The sequence below is a fragment of the Vombatus ursinus genome, unplaced genomic scaffold, assembly GCF_900497805.2.
Source record: "Vombatus ursinus unplaced genomic scaffold, bare-nosed wombat genome assembly UNPS02000582.1, whole genome shotgun sequence".
Taxonomy (NCBI): domain Eukaryota; kingdom Metazoa; phylum Chordata; class Mammalia; order Diprotodontia; family Vombatidae; genus Vombatus; species Vombatus ursinus.
Window position 1 is genome coordinate 22637144 of NW_020940360.1, and position 20359 is coordinate 22657502.

Genomic DNA, 20359 nt, shown 5'->3' on the forward strand with positions numbered 1-20359 from the left:
AAATTGAAAACTATCCTCTTAGTAAATTTATGTGTATCTAAATAAATGATGAAAATGATAGATGATATATTTCTATCTTGTGTGTTTCTCCATCCATCCTCTTAAAAGATCGTTTTAAAACAAGATTATGGCACTAGGATCACTCGTTGAATATTTCAAAAGGACAGTAAGGGAAGATTCAAAGACTATGGAAAATTGATGTCCAAAGAATGATACTGTCTCTCTTACCTCTGTGTAAATCTAGTCCCCTAGGCTCATAACCTAGGTTTTATCCTCAGCTCCTCACTCTATCTCACTCCTCATATCCAATGAGTTGCCAAGTCCTGTTGATTTTACCTTTATAACATCTCTTGTATAAGCTGCTTTCTCTCTTCTGGCAGTGCCACCACCTTGGTGCAGGTCCGTATCACTTCCTTCCAGAATTGTTGTAATAGCTTGTTGGCATGTCTTCCTGCTTTAAGTCTCTCCTCACTCCAATCTATCCTCCACTCAGTTGTCAAAGTGGTCTTCCTAAAGCACAGGTCTGACTATGTCACTACCTTTGATAAACTCTAATGGCTCCACATTACTTCTAGGACCACATACAAAATCTTCTGTTTGTCATTCAGAGCCCTGTATAACCTGTCCCCTTCCCATCTTTCTAGTCTTGTTACACCTTACTCCCCACTCCAATACTCTGAGATTCCATGACACTAGCCCCCTTGCTATTCCTCAGATTAGACACTCTATTTCCCAATTCCATGCATTTTTCACTGGCAATGTTCCATTCCTGGATTTCTTTCTCTCCTCATTGCCATCTCTTGGTGGTAATAGTGTTTTGACCTGTATAACACATGATACTCCTGCTTCCTCAGTATGACTTCCTGCTTCAACTGGGATTGCTTGCCTACCCAGTTGGGGATTAATTGTGATACCGCTGTATATACACCCAAAGGGAAATTTAAATCTTACATATGTTATAGTGGCTGCATGACCTTCCTATACCTAGACAAGCTGTCATATTGCAAGAATGGCTAGGAGAAATTAATAGAGAATGTGCCCATTTTATACTTAATTTAAAAAAATCTTAATCTTAAAAATTTTAAATCTTAGAAGTCTTAATCTTGATCTTAAAAAATCTTACTCTTACAATCTTAAAAAATCTTAATCTTAAAAAAATGTTTGATTAAGCCATGTTTATATTCAATATTTACTAACATTGTTTTGTTATTGGCATTACTAGAAGCAATACCCTCAGGAAGGGACTTGGGGGAACAAGAGAATCTCCTTTCTTTGAGACTTTAAGCTAATGCTTGATAAAACTTTATTTTTGACTTAGGTCCATTTAAGAAATAGATCCTTTAAAATGGAGAGAGACGTTTAATAACTTGAATATGGGCTTTGGGGTTTAAGTTCTTAGCTGAAAACAAATATGCAAATCCATAAAAAATGACTCCTGTGAACTGAGACTATAATGCTTAACAATAAACTAAAGAATTCTAGATCTTATGTAATCTTTTCAATGTTTTGTGGAATATATTTGTTATAATGGTGTTCCTGCATCGTTGCTAAGTATAGTTAATGGACCTTCAATGACTTTCTCCATTTCCTTAAGCAATCTAAGGTGAAAGTTAGAAGGGATTGCCAATTTAATTACGTCTAGCTGGAGTGAATAAGCTTTTTAACCAACTTTATCTTAAACATTTTTTCTAAAATTTTTGAGAGAACAACAAAATGTTTGAAAGGATGATAATAATAATGGCTAGTATTTATATAGTACTTTAAGGTTTGCAAAGTGCTTTACAAATATAATATCATTTTAACCTCGTGACAAATCTGGGATACAACAAATGAAACTGAATTTGAGAGAGGTTAAATGACTTTCCCAGGGTCACATAGTAAATATCTGAAGTCAGATTTTAACTCCTTTCCTTGGTTCGAGGTCCAACACTCAATCCACTGAGCCACCTAGCTTCCTTATTATCATTAAGAATGAAAGCTATAATGTAGTCCTGTGTTTCTGCAACATATCTTTCTGTAACAGAAGCAGCATATGCTTGGTTCGTTTTTGAAGAGGACCAAAATGATATTGCTATGTTAGAATCAAGTTACAGTGTGTCTAGCTGTGGTTGATCAGACCAATCCGAGCTTGGAATGCTCTACCACAGGTTGGGCACAAATAACCCATGTGAACATTTGGGTGGATTCTTTAAATTTGCGCATCTCATGTTTCTTTAGAGCTACTTTGATTCTGCTTTGCTCATAGAGCACAGAACATTCTCTGGTGAAGGCATGCCATGCAGGGCAGTCCAGTACCAGTTTCTCCCATGTCACACAATCAATTCCAAAATTTTAAGAGAGACCTTGAGAGTGTCCTTGTATTGCTTTTTTTGACCACCGTGTGAGTGGTTGCCTTGTGTGAGTTCTACATAAAATAGTCTTTTTGGCAAGCATATGTTTGGCATTCGAACAGTGTGACCAGTCCATCAGAGTTGTGCTCTTTGCAATAGAGTTTGAATGCTTGGCAGTTTAGTTCAAGAAACGACCTCAGTTTCTGGATCATGTCCTGCCTGTTGATCCTCAGAATCTTCCTAAGACAATTCAAATGGAAGAGATTTCGTTTCCTGGCATGGTGCTGGTATACCGTCCAGATTTCACAGGCATACAACAATGAGGTCAGCACAATGGCCCTGTAGACCTTCAGTAGTCAGTCTAATGCCTCTTCTCTCTCAAACTTTCCTTTGGAGCCTCCCAAACATTGAGCTAACTCTGTTAATGCATATGTCAACCTCATTATCAATGTATACATCCCTGGAAAAGTATACTGCCAAGGTAAATGAACTTATCCACAATATTCAAAACTTCTCCATTTGCTGTAACTGATAGTTCCACGTATGGATGGTGTTGTGCTGGCTGATGAAGCACCTGTGTTTTCTTGGTGTTGTTAGGCCAAAATTAGTACAAGCAGCATAGAATCGATCCATACTTTGTTGTATCTCAGCTTAAGAGGCTGCATTGAGTGTACAATTATCTGCAAACAAAAAGATCATACACCAACACTCTCTCCACTTTAGTCTTGGCTTGTAACCTTTTCAAGTTGAAGAATTTACCATTAGTACAGTAGCTGACCTTGATGCTGTGTTCATCCTCATTGAAGGTGTTCAACAACATGGCTGAAAACATCATGCTAAAAAGCATGGGTGCAAGCACACAGCCTTGTTTCACTCTACAGGTGACTGGAAAGGTATGAGAACATTATCCATTATCCAGAACCTGGGCAAGCATGCCATCATGAAATCAACAAACAATACTGATGAACTTCTCCAGGCAACCAAATTTTGACATAATTTTTCATAAGCCCTAGCGACTGACAGTGTGAAAGACCTTGGTCAGATCTACAAACATGGTGTATAGAATAGGTAAAAATGGTAAAATGGTGTGGGTGATGTCTATTGACTCCTGCATAAATTAGATTTAAGTGAGACAGAGTTGCACGAAGTCATCAGCCTCAGTCTCTCTTTCAGAGTTGTCACAGTCCAGTGACAGGACAGACTCAAGACGACTGGTAATAGCTCAAGACCTTGGTGTCTGCAATGTCTAACCAAGGTCTAAGTGCTCCATAGCACCTGCTTCAGCTGCCTTCATGGCTGTTGGAACAAATTGTTCTCATCCACCCATTTCACCAGCGGAAGTCTTCACATGCTTGGGGCAGACACCTCCCTAACTCACTGACAGGTTCAAGACCCTGTGGTTACCTTCAACCTGGTTTAGCCTGTCTGCTGAAATGGTTTACCAGGGTGTGGCCACTGCACATGTTATAGCTTCTTGGAGCCACAGGTAAGAGTTAGGTGGATCAAGTGGACACCAAAGGTGGAAAGAAACCCTGAAAAGGACTTGGTAGCCCTCACACCCAAGGTACTAGTCTTCCCTGAACACACCCTACACCCTGAAGCAGCACGTACAATAAAGCAATGTAAGCTACACAAACAATAAGCAGTTTATACTGCTAACTAATATAACTGCGAATATTTTTTTAGGGAAAAAACCCAACAAACTCCAAACCTAATCTATTAACTAACATAGCAAAGAAGCATTTTATAAAAGAAGACAGCACAGTGAAAATCTTTAACAATAAAAAGGATACAAAAAAGGAAAGCTGCGTGGAGTAGATGAGACATTGAGTTAGGTAGGGTGAGAAGGTAAGACAGTTTAAGTCTTATTATGGTCCTTTTATCCCTCTTTGCCCAAGAGGCTAACTAATCTGTACTAGAAAGGACAAAAAAAAAAAGATTAATAGGAAAACCTAACATGAAAAAGGAAGCAAGGATCACAAAGGTAGCTTTAGGTATTCATTGTAGCTAGTATGGACATAGACTATTTGTGAGTATATATGTCTCTGTGTGTGTGTGTGTGTGTGTGTGTGTGTGTGTGTGTGCATGCGTAAGTGGGTAGGGTGGGGTGGGGTGTGGCATATGTTTATTTAGCAAGGAAATTAAGACTTCTAATCAGCAATCCTTGCTTTATAAAATCACTCATTGTTTTTTTGACTTCTAAGCTGAAAAAAATTTTGTGAATTGGAGTCTGGACCTGTGATTTCACTTATATGAAGAATTCCGCTGGATAGAAGGAACTCATCTATCAGTGTGGGTGGGCACCTTCTCTGAAAATCGTATGCAAACTAAAGAGTTGCCTGGGGCCACTGAGAAGTTGTTACCTCCAGTCACAAAACTAATACATGCCAAAGGGAGACCTAGAACCCAAGCCTACCTCCAAGGCTCCCTATTCATTTTGTCTCTTGTGCTGGGGATAGCATTGGCAAACCATCTAGAACAGGAATTCTTAATCTTTGTTGTATTGTATGCAGGGGTGTGTTTGTAAATATTTAAGAACTGACTCTCTGAAAAAAAAATGGATGCTGGACAAAATTTTAAGTTAAATCTGCATTATTAACATTTTATCTATCACTTTCTTTAGTCCAGAGAATCAATAAAATAACAACTCAGGCCCTGATTTGTGCTGTTTGCCGATTTCCCAGGTATAAATACTCACATTGAAAACTGAGGAATCCATTTCTAAGAGCCCGCTTCAAGGCGACTCCGGCCTACCCCTGCCTGGGTCCCTTTGAAGTCTGGTGAAGCCTATGGACCTCTTCTCCAAATACGCTTTTAAATACATAAAATACAAAAACCAACATTGGATTACAAAGAAAATCAATTATATTGAAATAGTTATCAAAATGTTTTAAAAAGTTCATGGATCTTAGGTTCAGAACCCCTGATATAGAATGTGAAGAGCTAGTAATATTCAATATAGCATGGATATTTAATAGTGTAAGATTCAGGGAGCCTGCCACAGTAGAGCCTTTGCGTTTGTGAACTTTCCTTCTAATGATAATCTCCATAAAAGAATTGGCCTTGTTTTCTCCATAATTGGAAAATACCTTGGATACCTTAATGTAGTGCCACATGCACAGTGGGTACTCAGTTAATATTTGGTCTTGTTGCTACATTCAGTACGGCTAATTGCCAAGTGCAATGCAAGGTGTTAACTGTGATCTATAAATCCCTGACTAGTCAAGGTCCCTTACCCTCATGGACTACTCAGAGTTAGTTGGAGCATTCTGAAGATTCTGAAACTCCACCATAGGGACCTGGGGATGGTGTTTATGGTAGAGAGCTCCATTTGAAGCTTGGCAGAGACCCAGTCAGTTGACCTTCAGGGCATGGTAAAAGACTCATTTTCTAAAATTGCCACTTGATATTGTAATATATGCTGGCAACAGCTGCTGCTGTGTTTTATGTATTTTAACTAAATGTTTTATATTTTGCACTTGTGCCTTTAGGCAATTTAATCATGAAGGATGTAATTTGATGAATCAAAAAGAAAAAAAAAAACAAACAAGATGAATGTTTTAAAAATGGTCCAGTCATATAATTTGAGAAGCTAATGTTTTTCTCTCATTGGGATAATCATTGTTTACATTGGGGAGAAGGGGGGACTGGACCTATGATTTCATTGGTAGAGGAAATTTCTTGTTAGAAAACTCTCTCAGTGCAGATCAGTACCTGCTCTGCCACTTATAGTCCAAGAGAGTTAGTGATTGAGATGCTGATGTCAAATAACTTATCTAGGGACACAAAATTGGTATGTCAGAGAGAGGATCTGAATGCAAGTTTTCCTGATTCTGAGGCTAGCTCTGTGTCCACTACACCTCACTTACCTCTAATTTTTTACAATGTTTAAATTAAGTACATTAGCAGCTTTGATATTTCACAAAGTAACATTTTCTAGGGGGTTAAATTTAGGTACAACATGGACTTGGAGTCAGCACACTTGCACTGGAGTCTAGCTCTCTCTTTTGCTATGTGACCTTAGACAAATCACTGAACTTCTCTGTGATCCATTATTATCACCTCAAGTTAATTCACTAAAGTTCTTTCCATTGTGGACTCTAAAAGGACGGAAGGGATCATAGGACCATAGATATAGAGAGGACATTTAGATTAGTACCCCAATTTTATAGTTGTGAATATGGAAGTCCTGGAGAGGCTCATTACAGTTATCCCTTCCATATTGCAAGCGTTAGGGGCGTGGTGCCCCCATAATCTAGAAAATCCATGTAAAATTTTTTGAACCTCCCTTTGTACCAGAGAGGAAGTCTGAATAGTCCACATTGACATTTGGAGTGAAAATGTATCTAAATTTGTTCATCTCACATTTCTTTTGAGCTACTGCAATTCTGAGTATGGAGCCTTCTTTGATGCAGGTGTGCCATGCTGGGCACACCATGCCCAGGATTCAAACTCAGGTAATCTGACTCCAAATACACAAGTTGGCATTTATAGAATTCCATTTTATTCCACCATTTAGTGCCTAATTTTAGTAGATACGTCAGAAGTGAGATTTTGCAAACCTCTGCCTATATATTTATGTTGAAAATCTCTGCCTATATATTTATTTTTCTTTTTATATGCAACAAATTTTTTTTTGGTGCTTCAATACAAATATAAATTATGTCCAACGTCTAAACTGAGTTAATTCATTACAGATCAATGACTTTTCAAATATGAAAAGGGTAATTCATTTAAAAATGATTGTTGCTTTCTTTTCTTTTTCTTTTTAAAGCTGAAAGAGGTTATCTTAAACACAATCAATAAAAATAAAAAAGTCCATCCATGGATGTGATGGTTTGTGGAATTGGGAACTTTCTTTGTGTCTGTCTCCCATAGCTATTCCTACTCTTCTTCCTCTTTGCCAACTATACATGCATATGTGTCAGTAAGCTCAGGTGAAGGAAATGAGGATTTCTGTGAATAAAAAAGAGAATGCTAAGGAGAAATTTTGTAAATATAGTTTCAATTTTGCATGGGAAAACTTGGGTATTAACTAAAGCCCCAACTAACTGCAATTGTCCACTAAAATAGAATATGGACACACCTTCCATACTGGAATGTGTTTGTTGCATTGGAATCAACAAAATACCTGGTTGGTGATGTAGGTGCCAAGAAATTTTCAAGATACAATCTAGAGTCTGTCAGCATGCTATTCAATCCTCTTAAAATTCTTATGCCTTTCTTTATCTGACTAAACACTGACAATGGTTGTAAACACTTGTGAATCCTGCAAAAACCTTGGTCATCAATTAAAGTTATTTTCAGTCTAACATACTTAGGCAGGAAAGTGGATTGATACATATTCAAAAGATACTCAGCAAGGTTATGAAATATTCTTTTGATTGACTCTTAGAGAGTGAGATAAATAAATGACCTATAATAGTATTTAAACTAATCAAAGTTTTTCTGCAAAGGCATAATAGAGGGTAATTTTACAGATCTAAAAGAATGATAATATTATAATAGATAGCATTTATATTAATATTTGAAAAAATTACATATGTCAATTATGAGAAAGAATAGGTTTAAACTGCTCAAGATTTGGATGTATTTGTGCACTGGGAGACTGGAAGTATTAGGTTAAGTATAAATATAAATTTAGATTATAAAGTGTCTTCTATGACGGGGGTCCCCAACCAGTTTTAGGCTTTCAGTAATTCTTTTGGCTTTCAGTAATTCTTCCTGTATTCCCTGTTTAATGAAAGGAAATATATTCTAGAGCATATCACAGATATATATATATATATATATATATATATATATATATATATATGAAATAAAATATAGGTTAATTTTTTTTTCTTTTTTCTTTTTTTTTTTTGGCTAAGCAATGGGGTTAAGTGACCTGCCCAGGGTCACACAGCCAGTAAGTGTTATGTGTCTGAGGTCCGATTTGAGCTCAGGTCCTCCTGAATCCAGGGCTCTATCCACTGCGCCCCCTAGCTGCCCCCATTAATTAATTTGAATATGATTACATAGATATTTACCAAATCTTCTCCTTACTCTCTTAAAAAAACCTCCCTTTGAGTATGTCCTTAAAGATCAATCCATGACTTAGAAATTTAACAAGCACTTAATAAGAGGTAGCATTTGAGCAACCAAACAAAATAGGAAAGCAACAAATTTAAAAGCCCTAAATAAACACAAAAATAGAAAATTTTAAAGAGATAAGGAACCATTGAATTAAAAGAACAACTAGTAGTCTGTGCTGTTAAGACTAATGAAATAGAGAAACCATCAACTAATTTAGTAAAAAGGGAATAGAACCAAAATACCAATAATGAAACTGAACAAAAAAAGGAGAAATAAAGACAGATGAAGAAGAAATAAAAGAAATTGATAGAAACTTTTTCTCAATTATAGGTCAATATTATAAAACACCAAGATTAACAGAACAGAAAACGAGAGATTAAACAATCCAATTTTACTATAAGAAACTGAACAAACCATAAATGAACTCACCAAGAGAAAAAAGGACTAGGGCCAGATGAATTTACAAAGTGAATTCTATTATAACAATTACTTCTAGTACTTCATAAATGATGTCACAAAATAGAGGAAGAAGGTACCTTAGCATATTCTTTTTAGGAATCAAATGTCGTCTTGATAACTAAACCAGGTAAAGATTAAATCAGAGGAAAAAATACAGTAGACCAGTGTTTTTAGTTGATAATGATCTCAAAATATTGTTTAAAATAAATGATGATTATGTATTTATAACAGGAATTCAAATTGTTCAATAATAAACTAGACCATGTTAATTTAAAAAAAACAAGAAAAACCTCCTAATTAAGTTGAGACACATATAACACTCATTCATATAAAAAAAATCCCACTAGAACATATAAGAATAAATGGACTTTTTTTTTCTGTGCAGAAACAGTACCCCATTATTGAACTGGTTCAGAATGCCCTTTAAAAGAATAGTTTTTTAATACCCCAAAGGAGGGTTGGATTGGAAAAATACTGATAGTGCTCTCATAACTTCTCCTGGTATTGCCTCAAACAAGATACCTCACGGGAAGAGGAATGAGAGAACTCTGTGACATGAAAGATGTGTTTTCTTCTCTGGGAGGAGATATAAGAGATGAAGCCTAATGGTCTATCTCTGCCACATCATGGGTATGGACTCAGGCCTTCTAAGCCATTCCAATCTTATTCAGACTGATGTGTCTGACATCTGATGAGATATTTGCAGGGAAGGGAAGGAGAAGAGTCAAAGGTATGAAACTGAAGTTTCAAACCAAAGTGACAGACTATATATGATGGTTCCATTGATAGAAATAAGGAATTCATAAGAAAAGGTTTTTGTGTTTTTTACAGATAAATTTGGTTCTGGATATGTGAGTTTGGAGGGCCTGTGTACTATTGTTTTTAGGATAGAGGTATGGTTTAAGGCCTCAAATCTAGAGAGAGATTTAGGAGACAACTGCACAGGTGATAGTTGAAACAGAAAATAGAGGAGAGGTTCTTAACTTTTTTTATGTCATGGACACCTTAGGCAGTCTAGTGAAGCCTATAGACTCCTTCTCAGAATAATGTTTTTTAGTACACAAAAATGAAAATACATAGGATTACAAAGGAAATCAATTGCATTGAAATACAAATATCAGATTATTTTTTAAAAGGTCATGCACCTCAGGTTAACGGAACTCTAATATAGAGGGACAAAGAAGAGGTCTTGGGGGAAACATCATCATTAAGAGCTTGGGAAGAGGAAGAGGAGCCAGTGGAAGATACAAAAAACAGCTAGAGAGATGGGAAGAGATCCTAAAGAATGTGATGTTTCAGGAGCCAACGGAGATGAACCGAGGCCATCATTAAGGAACCATGTCTTAATCTACTTGTATTTCACCACAATATTTTGCTTTACAGAAGTAGTGATTATTTTTTAAATAGAGAGATGAATGAACCAAAGACCTAGTATTTCCCTTCCATTCACCCCTTATTTAAATTGTTAGTTCAGTTTTTAAATTCTTTGGTCCTTCCTGAAATTGTAAAATGTTGCTTTGACCAATAAAACTAGGAGCGCTACCCTTCTGGGATGTTTGCATTTAGTATTAAGCAAAGTCATTTCATCTTATTTGCAAATAGTTTGGTATAAATATGTGCCACCCTGCATGTGTTTATCAGAAAGGACATGAAAGCAAGAGTGGTATTCTCTATTTTGGTGTAATCATATACTTTCATTGATTGGATACTTTCATAAAGTGAGGAGTATTTTTTTAAATTGCAGAAATGAAAAGAATATCTGTTGTTTTTTAAAGGGATAAAAACAAGGATTTGGGGATGATTCTCTAATGCAGCATTTGTGAACATTCACCCAATACATTTTCCACCTGTTCTTTGATGACTTCAAGATGAATATAATTATACATTAGGTTTTGCTTAAGGATCAAAATGAGGAAACAGAAATCTTGCATTGAGTCATAATCTGGGGGAAGCCACTAATTTGCAGCAGAATTTATAATTTAGTTTGAAAATCTTAAATGAAAAGAGCTGATTCAACAAAAACTCTGCACGCTCAAGAGTAATAACTCTAAAGCATGACTCTCAGCTGTCACTGACCTCATAGACTTTGTGTTGACTCAACATCTTCTGGTTGGCTCTTATCCTGAAGACAAAGCTCTAACCAGTTCAGTATGAGAAAATGTAATAGGAAACTTAATGATTTAAAACAAAACAAAAGAAAAACCCAAGGCTAAGTTGTAGTCTTCACCAGAAATATAGCAAAATTGGAAGGCTTAATGTCATACATACTGTTCAAGCCTCCTCCAAAATCTTCTCTGGTAAAGGGACATAATTTGTTAGTCAGTCAACAAATGTTTATTAAATGCTTGCTAGTGACAGGCACCATGCTGTGAGAAGTGCTAGGAATACAAAGAAAGGCAAACACTCAATCCCTGCCTTCAAGGAACCCCCAGTTTAATGGGAAAGATTACATGTGAACAACTTTGTACATACAAGATATGTTAAGGATAGATGAGAGGTCATCTCTGAAGATAGGCACCAGTAGTGGAGGGTTTGAGGAGGGGTGGGAATCCTGGCCGGGAGCCCTCTTGCAGAAAGTGGAATTTAAGCAAAGATTTGAAGGAAACCAAAGAAGAAGGCAGGAGGAAAATGTGAGGAGGGAGAGCATTCCAGGCATGGATGAGAGCCAGTAAAGAGGCCAAAAGGCCTGTAGTGGGGAGATACGTTTGTTGTGTGTGAAGAACTGCAAAGAAACTAGTGACTTTTCTGAGGAAGGGAGTGAAGTATAAGCAGACTGGGGCCCTTGAGTCCTGGTGCAGGAGTGCACACAGCATCACAGAGGAATAATAACAAACACAATGGGTATCTGCCCTGGGGGGCTGCAGTCAGAAAAACACAAACACAGAGCAGTTTGAGACTCCAAAGTGTGTACTTTGAGAGATAACAACATCTCCTTTTTCCTGACCTCCCCTTCCCCTAGAGTAAAGGTTTTGTGAGGAGATTAAAGGAGTAAATTTTATTTGAAGCTTACTGAGTAAACTACCACTGAAGCCCAAGGATATAGATTCATAGGGTTGGGTTGGCATTTGAAATGTGAAACAGTTTCTCTCTCTCTCTCTCTCTCTCTCCTCTCTCTCTCTCTCTCTCTCTCTCCATCCCTCCTTCCCTCCCTCAGTTTTTCTGTCTCTGTCTTTTTCCATTTCTGTCTCTGTCTGTCTGTCTGTCTCTCCCTCCCTCCTTCCCTCTATGTGTGTGTCTGTTTTTTGTCTCTCTCTGTTGTACCTAGATGGGAAGGAAGGAGCAAGTTGATTGCAACACAGATAAATCCTAGATCTAATCCCCTGGACTGACTGGAGATAAAAAAGAGGAGGGGGAGAGTAAGAAGAAGGGATGGATAAATAATAATAATTAATAATAATAATAATAATAATAATAGCTTTTATGTAGCACTTTCAGGTTTGCAAAGTACTTTACATATATTAACTCATTTGATCCTCACAACAACCATGGAGAAGCGGGTGCTATTATTATCCCCATTTTATAGATGAGAAAATTGAGGTAGGCAAAGGTTGAGTGTCTTGTCCAGGATCACATAGGTAGTAAAAATTTTATTTTAAAATCCAGCCTTGTTTGAGAACTAATTGGGGTAATGTTGAAATACAGTTGATGTGGAAAGTTCTCTTTGCCTGCAGCATCCATATTTTCCCATTGGTTTTCTCCAGGGGAGTTACAAAACAGACTGGAGGCCTTCCTTCAGGTCTTATTTCTCTTTGTCTTGGTCCACTGGTTCAAGGATCTCCTGTTAGGTTACTCCGTCTACCACATAGATTGGCAACTACTCTGAAAGTTATAGTTTTGGAGAGTTGCCTGGAAATGAGGGTCAAGTGGAGTGTCCAGCATCACACAGCCAATATATTTGTCAAAGGATAGAAAGACTTTCACTCAAATCATCCTGACTCTATGGTGAGCTGCCTCCCTTCTTGGCTACTTGTAGGGCTGTGTTTAGGCAAGCCATGTGTAATGCATGGTTCATTGATAAAACTGATTTACTGTTACATTTGCTTATTAGGGCAGACGGTACACTAATAAGACTCACACTAACTAATCTGTGCATCTCATCAAACTTTATTGACTATTCAACAATAACCACTGTAGGAGCAAAAGCTATTCAGATTCTTAAAGGGGCAGGAACATGGTGAAGTGAATAGAGCTCCAGACCTGGAGTCAGGAAGACATGAATTCAAATTTGGCCCAGCCACTTACTATGTGACCCTGGACAAATCATTTAACTTCTGTCTGCCTCAGTTTCCTACCTATAAAATGAGGCTCATTAGCACTTATCTCCCAGGGTTCTTGTGAGGATTAAATGAGATAATAATTGTAAAGAGCTTAGCACAGTCTCTGTCTTATAGTAAGCCCTATAAAAATGTTAGCTAGTGTATGTGTGTGTGTGTGTGTGTGTGTGTGTGTGTGTGTGTGTGTGTGTTGGCCAGGCAATTGGGGTTAAGCGACTTGCCTAGGGTCACATAGCTACTAAGTATCAAGTGTCTGAGGCTGGATTTGAACTTGGGTCCTCCTGACTCCAGGGCTGGTGCTCTATCCACTGTGACACCTAATATTAACTATTAATATTGTTATAATTGTTGGTCTCACCAGTAAGTATTTTTTGTACTAATGCATGTGTAAGCTCTTCTCTGTCCAACTAGTTAGGACTACCTGTCTAGGCTACCCAGGCAGTTAGATAGTACAATGGATAGAACACTGGGCTTCGAGGCAGGAAGACCTGAGTTCAAATCTGACCTCAGAAATGTACTAGCTGTGAGACTCTGGACAAATCATTTAACTTCTGTTTGCTTCAGTTTTCTCAACAGTAAAATGAGGATCATAATAGCACCCAACTCCCAGGGCTGTGATGAGAATCAAATGAGATAATATTTGTAAAGTGCTTAGCACAGTGCATGGCACATAGGCATTTTATAAATGATTACTCCTTTCCCTTCTCTTGTCAACCCTTCCCTTCCTTTCATGTCCTATAACTTTGTTGTTCAGTTGTGTCTGACTCTTCATGACCCCATTTGGCAAAGATACTGCAGTGGTTTGCCATTTACTTCTGCACCTCATTTTACAGGTGAGGAAACTGAGGCAAACAAGATTAAGTGACTTGCCCAGGGTCACACAGCTAGTAAGTGTCAGAGGCCAGATTTGTACTCAGGAATGTAGTTTTTCTGACACCAAGGTCAATGCTCTATCCACTCTTCCATCTAGTTGCCCTAATGACTAGGGCATTAGTCCTACAACTCCTTAGTCACAAAATGGAGGTGCTTTCCCAGTATAAAGTGGCATCCCATTCTTGTTTTTCTTTTGATAGAGAAGATAATTTTGGGATTGGAAAAAGAAGAGTTGAAATCCTGGTTCTGTCAATGGCCATTTGTGTGACCTTGGACAAGTCATTATATCTTGGGGCCTTGGTTTCCTCATCTATAAAAGGACATGATTGGATTAGATTATAATAATTGACAATTGACACTTACACAGCACTAAGAATTTTCAGTCTTTCACATACACAGTCTCATTGGATCCTCATCACGACACTATGAGTTAACTATTACTGGTATTCTTAGCCCCATTTTATAAATAAGGAATCTGAAGCAGAGAGTGTTGAGGTCATTGGCTCAAGTGATTATGGTAACACAACTATAAAGTGTCAGAGATGGTATATTAACCCAGATTTTCAGTACTCCAAGTCAAGCACACAATCCACTACCAGTTATTGATGCATATACAAGCTATATCTAGAGTAAATAGGAGGTAATCTCAGAGGAATACCTTCAGTGAAGGCAGTGGAACTAGATAAACCTACTTCCTCTTTGCTTTTGATGGCATTTTATTATGATGGCATATTTATTATTATTATTAAATTTGTGCATGTTATTTATTTTATATTTATATATTTATTATATATAATATATAATAATTATTATATTTATTATTTATAATATATAATAATTATTATATTTATTATTACATGAAAAATGTAAAAGGGGGGATTATTCCTTAATCTACTGAAGAGCCCCAAATGACTTTTTTAGTTGGATTTTTTTTCTGGTACCTTCCTAGTTGCCAGGAATTTCTGACTCTTCTGTATTACAATCAATGACTGCCTGTGCGGTAACCAGAAGTAGAGTTTAGTGCTTCCATCTGGGAAATGGAGGTGGTTTAAAAACCCTTTGGAAATACCCTGGGGAGGTGGGTTCATCCTAGAGAAGCTAATTCACTTGGAATAGGCTCTTTTGAAATCAAGCTGGCCTTGGAAATCTGGAAAATTCCTTAATTGGTGGGGTGCCTTCACCTTGAAGTTAGATTGTGAACTCCTGGAGAGCACGACTGTTTTCTGCCCTTATTTATATCTCCAATGCTTGGCACACAGTAGGCACTTAATAAATGCTTGCTGACTGACTGACAGAATAGTATCCGTCTGTGAAGCAAATGGAATATCTCCATCACCTGAGAATAGCCAACCCTTAAAAGGCCAAAGCTTAGTGGAGGCAGCAGCTTGATTTTGAGATTTAAAGTAATGGGATGTGATTAGCCTCAAAGTTTCTTTGTGAGGATAAATGAGATTATATAGACAAGGTTCTTTTGGGTCCTCTGAAGAAAAGAGAGTACATTTAGGGATTATTACTATATTAAGGAAAACAGCTCTTTTTAAAGAGCTGCTAAGGGTACCTTATATGAATGGATACTCCTCATTATATCAGAGGCTCTTATCCTTAAAATAATTTGAAGGTATGTGTATTTGGTGTAAAAGAATAGGATTAGAGAGCCATCTAGTTTCAGAAACTTCACACATTTAGGTATAACCTAAGTGCTTGGCTAGAATGCTGAAGCAGGTTTCTACATTATCATTTACATTGTAAATTGTTCTCAGAGAATATTTTATGTTCAGATGTCTAAAGAGAAGTAACATTATTGATACTATTACTTCAATTTTGAACAAGTTTTATTAGGGGAAAAGAGGAATTGTTTTTTGTTAATAAGAAGACATGCAGTAAGGTTATTTTATTTGAGGGTGACTCCTCTTAAATGTCTGTTGCAGTGACCTGTCTTGTAAGCTGACTGGTCTATCATCTTATGCCATTTTTTCCATAACTTTGACAGTCACCTTTTCCTCCTCTAGGTTAACATAATGCATTGTACCTCTCTAATACCACTTCTACAATCTATACTCTACTTGAGGGAAGGTAAGATATGAACCTAATTTTCCTGACTCCAAGGATGGATCTCCATCTCCCAATCCATCGTCTCTCTCAGAACCAAAGATCAATCATAGATTCTGGGTTGAAAGATATCTTACAGGTCATCTACTCCAAATTTCTCATTCTACATATGAGGAACTTGAGGTCTAGAGAGATTAAGTGGCTTGCCCAAAGACACACAAGTAATAGGTGAAATTACTGGGATTTGAATCCAGTGCCTCTGATTCTAAAACCAGTTATCTTTCCCCTCATATAACTGAAGCTAATTGTATTTGCTAATTAGTTGACCAATTTGCTTTACTAGAGATTTGAACTCAGCCCTTTAAACTCCCCAAGTCCTTGTTTCCTCTGTAATCATCACATCACAGAACCTTTCATAATGGGGGTTCTGGCTGCTACAATTGTTGATGAGATTTTTACCCCAGGCCACCCATTCATTTTAAGCTTGGGATGAAACAAACTGACATTTATTTCACAGTAGCCTGAAATGAACTGAGTATCAAAATAATCCCTTTGACAGAGAGGACAATGTTCCCATTAAAAAAAAAATGAAAGCAAAAATAATCTAACGGATGTAGTTGAAACTAATTGGTGCCCTTATTGGCAGAGGCTCCAAAAGGAACAGGGATGGAATTAATCTCCCACTCCAAGATGTGGTAAATCCTGCAGGTTGAAATGGCAACTTGGCAGGGTAGCACCAGAGTAGCTATATCATGTGATACCTCTCTGTTCTGTGAAATCTCCTCATACAAAGCTGTCAATCTGGGGTCTTTTGTGAGCATTACATTTTCCTTTCAAAGAAAAAAAAAGATTGACCCCTACCTCCCAAAATACCACACAAATCAGCATGATTGGTAATCTCTAATAAGAGACATCAAGCTCTGAATAACAGGGGTATTGTAGGGCCAGACTGAAAAACTTGGCAGCACTGAATGGGGGAGTTTGAACAACATCTGCCCCAACTGTTTTGAGCTCAAGGACTTTTATGAGTTCTAAACCTGCTCTCTAATTGTTGCCTAAAGGACTATGTGCAGATCACTTGTTTAAAAAAAATATTTCAGGCAACTTAAAAAAGGAGAAACACATATTTGAGTCCTCTCAGTGTATATTAAAAGTATAGAAATCCCATCCAAGGACATTTTAAATCATGTGACATGGTAGCACTGACAGACTTTTATATATGACCCCATCAATACTAGATTTGCGTTTAGCATTCTTCTTTCCCTTAATGAGTGAAGGTTATTCTAAAATTCTTATTCAAAGATCTATGAACCAAAGCCACAGATGTGGTATCGGTGTGTCATTTCCATGGCCATATACAGATTACAGAACGTATGCAGCTGTCCCATACTCCCTTAATAGACCTCCAGCTTTTCAATACATCTTCCACTGATGGGGTTTCTGTGTATAAACATCATTTCAGAATGAAACGTGCCAGATGTCCTGCAGTGCACTTAGGTACAACAAGGCACTTTTAAAAAACGGTGCCTGTATTATTTACTCATTTGCAGAGATGTGACTTCTGGGATATGCAACTGAAATCCAAGTTTGTTGAATGAAAGAGAAAAATATTCCAGAAGGTTTCAGACTCACTTGTACCTTAGAATTCCCCCAAACATTTTTTTTTCCTTTCAGATGCTTAAAAAAATCACTCCTCTATAGATTTAGGTTTCTCATAATCTCTCCCTCTTTAAGTCATAACTTAAATCATGATTTCAACTTAATAAAGGATAGAAATAAATAAATACACATGTCTTATGTCTTTACTGAATCAGGACTTCTATATTTACAGATCAGGACTATGATATTTAAAACATTTTATTCTTTCAATAATGTGGCTAATTTTTAGAATTACCTTGTCTGTATGCTTGAGTTTAATTTCCAATTACAAGAATAAATGTTTTGACCTTCTCTGAGGATTCTTATGGATATTAAGAGTGGAAAGCAGCTTTCTGGTATTATTCCAAAACTAGCATTTTGTACTACCATGGAACATTTTTAATGTGTAACCACAGTCCAATAATTGATTATATGTTGCCTCATCATATTTTCTAAGGTCTTGAGCAACACTCTTGTCTTACCAGACTATGAGATCTTTGAATATAAACATCAAGTTTCCTACTCCCCCCTACCCTTTTTTAAAATCTCCCATGGAACCTTTCAAAATATCAAGAACACAGTCATCATTTGTTGACTGAATTTCAAGGTGACCTTCCTCTTCACTCAAGCTAGAACAAAAGGACATATGCCAAAATTATAAGTGGTACTCAAGTTCAGGAAGAGAAGAAATTTCCTGCTTCTAAAAAAATGTACATAGATTCTAGAATAGGATGTAAAGGAAATTGTAGAATCACCTTAACTAGAGATCTCCATCACTATAATTTAAATTTATCAAGTATTTATGCTATTCAAAGCACTTTACATATATTATCTCATTGGATATTGAGATAACCTTGCAACAACCTGATGAAATAGCTAGGGTAGTCTGGACAGTATAGTATAGTCAGAAGTGTGCTGGATTTGAATTTAGAGGACCTAGGCTGTTATCTTCTTTCTATTACTAACGATGTGATTTTGGGAAAGTCACTTAAGCTCTCTGGTCTCAGTTTCTCCCTATGGAAATGAGGGAGTTGGGCTGAATGATGTGTGGACTACCTGCTAGCTCTAAATCCTATGATCCCCATTTCATTTATTAGGAAACTGAGGCCCAACAAAGTTATGTCATTTGTCCAAGGTCATACATAGTTGGTAGCAGAACCAGGTCTAGAAGCCATGTCTCAGAACTCCTAACCTGGTGTTCTTTCCTTTGGCATTCTTTGGCTGACAGTAAAGGACTGGGCTGAATCCTATGATTTGCTTCCATGTTGCAAGTATATCAAGTAACCACTGATTTACTTGTCTGAAATCAAATGCAGTTGCAACTGTCATCATCCTTAACAAAAAGAGTAAATGTTTGTATTTCCAGTTCTTCAAGATCACACTGCAGGTTTAATTGGAAAAGTGTATTGTCTGTAATGTGCTATTTATAAAACTTTAGTAGAGCCTTTATTTATACTCTGTTCATTTCAATAACTGTATTCTTTGGATTTTTTCTCCTATGTCCTCTTCCAATCCCTCCCCCCAACTCCTTAAAAATCGATCTTTTAAAACATGCCATTCTCAGAGAATCAAGCCCTCTTTGTGGCTTGTTTTGCTACAGATCCTTAAGGTAAAGACAAACAGGGGCTTCAGTTTTGCCTCTGATGGATTTATTTTTCCTATTTCAGGTCGGAGACCATGCATTGGGCTGTTTTTTATTCATGCTTCTGCATTGGCAGCGATGCCTCTCAGCCTCCACCAGAGAGCAGAGCAGCTCCAACCCCTGAATCTTTTTTTTTTCCTTTTTTTCCTTTTTCTTTCTTTCTCTTCCTTCTTTCCTTTCCTTTCCTTTCCTTTCCTTTCCTTTCCTTTCCTTTCCTTTCTTTCCTTTCTTTCCTTTCCTTTCCTTTCCTTTCTTTCTTTCTTTCTTTTTAGCTGTAGAAATAGATGGAGATAGTAGCACAGCCTTGGCCAAACAACATGGATTGCAGTTCATTTCAAAGGTCAGCGCATATTTAAGTTTGCTTCATTACTGCCACCTTTATGCCTGAGATTTTCATTTAAAAAAAAAAATCAGTTTACCTAGGTTCCTTTAGAGACAGAAAAATGAAAGTGCTGAGTCCTATTTTCATTTGGGGATATCAAGCTTTTTATCAAATTATGGAGGTGGCGTCTCAGAATATTTCATATCTGATCAAGAGGAAAATCCAAAAATAATTTTCTCTTTATTCAGGAGTCTTTCAGGCAGTTGGACTGTTTTATTTTTTACTTAATATTGTGCTCAAGTCAATCATTGGGAATTCACAGAAGAAAATAAATGATTTAAAACAATCCATGGTAAGAACAAAATAAAACAAAAAAACCTGGAACAGGATTTAAAATTTTTTTACTTTTTAAAGAAAACAACACTATGCCTATTCTGTTGAATAGGTTTTTGACCAGTATGTGGTAAAATGAGCTAACCCCCCTCAAATATAATACCTCACAAAAGCTAATTAGAAGTATTCTTGTCAGCAATTATCTTTTAGTTTAAAGCAGTACTTTGTTTTCTTATAAAATCAAGGAAATCGTACGAGGTTGGAACGAACTTCAGAGACCATCCCATACAACTCTCTCATTTTACAAATTAAGAAATTGAGGTCTAGGGTAATTAAATTACTTGCCCAAATTTCTACAGGCTGT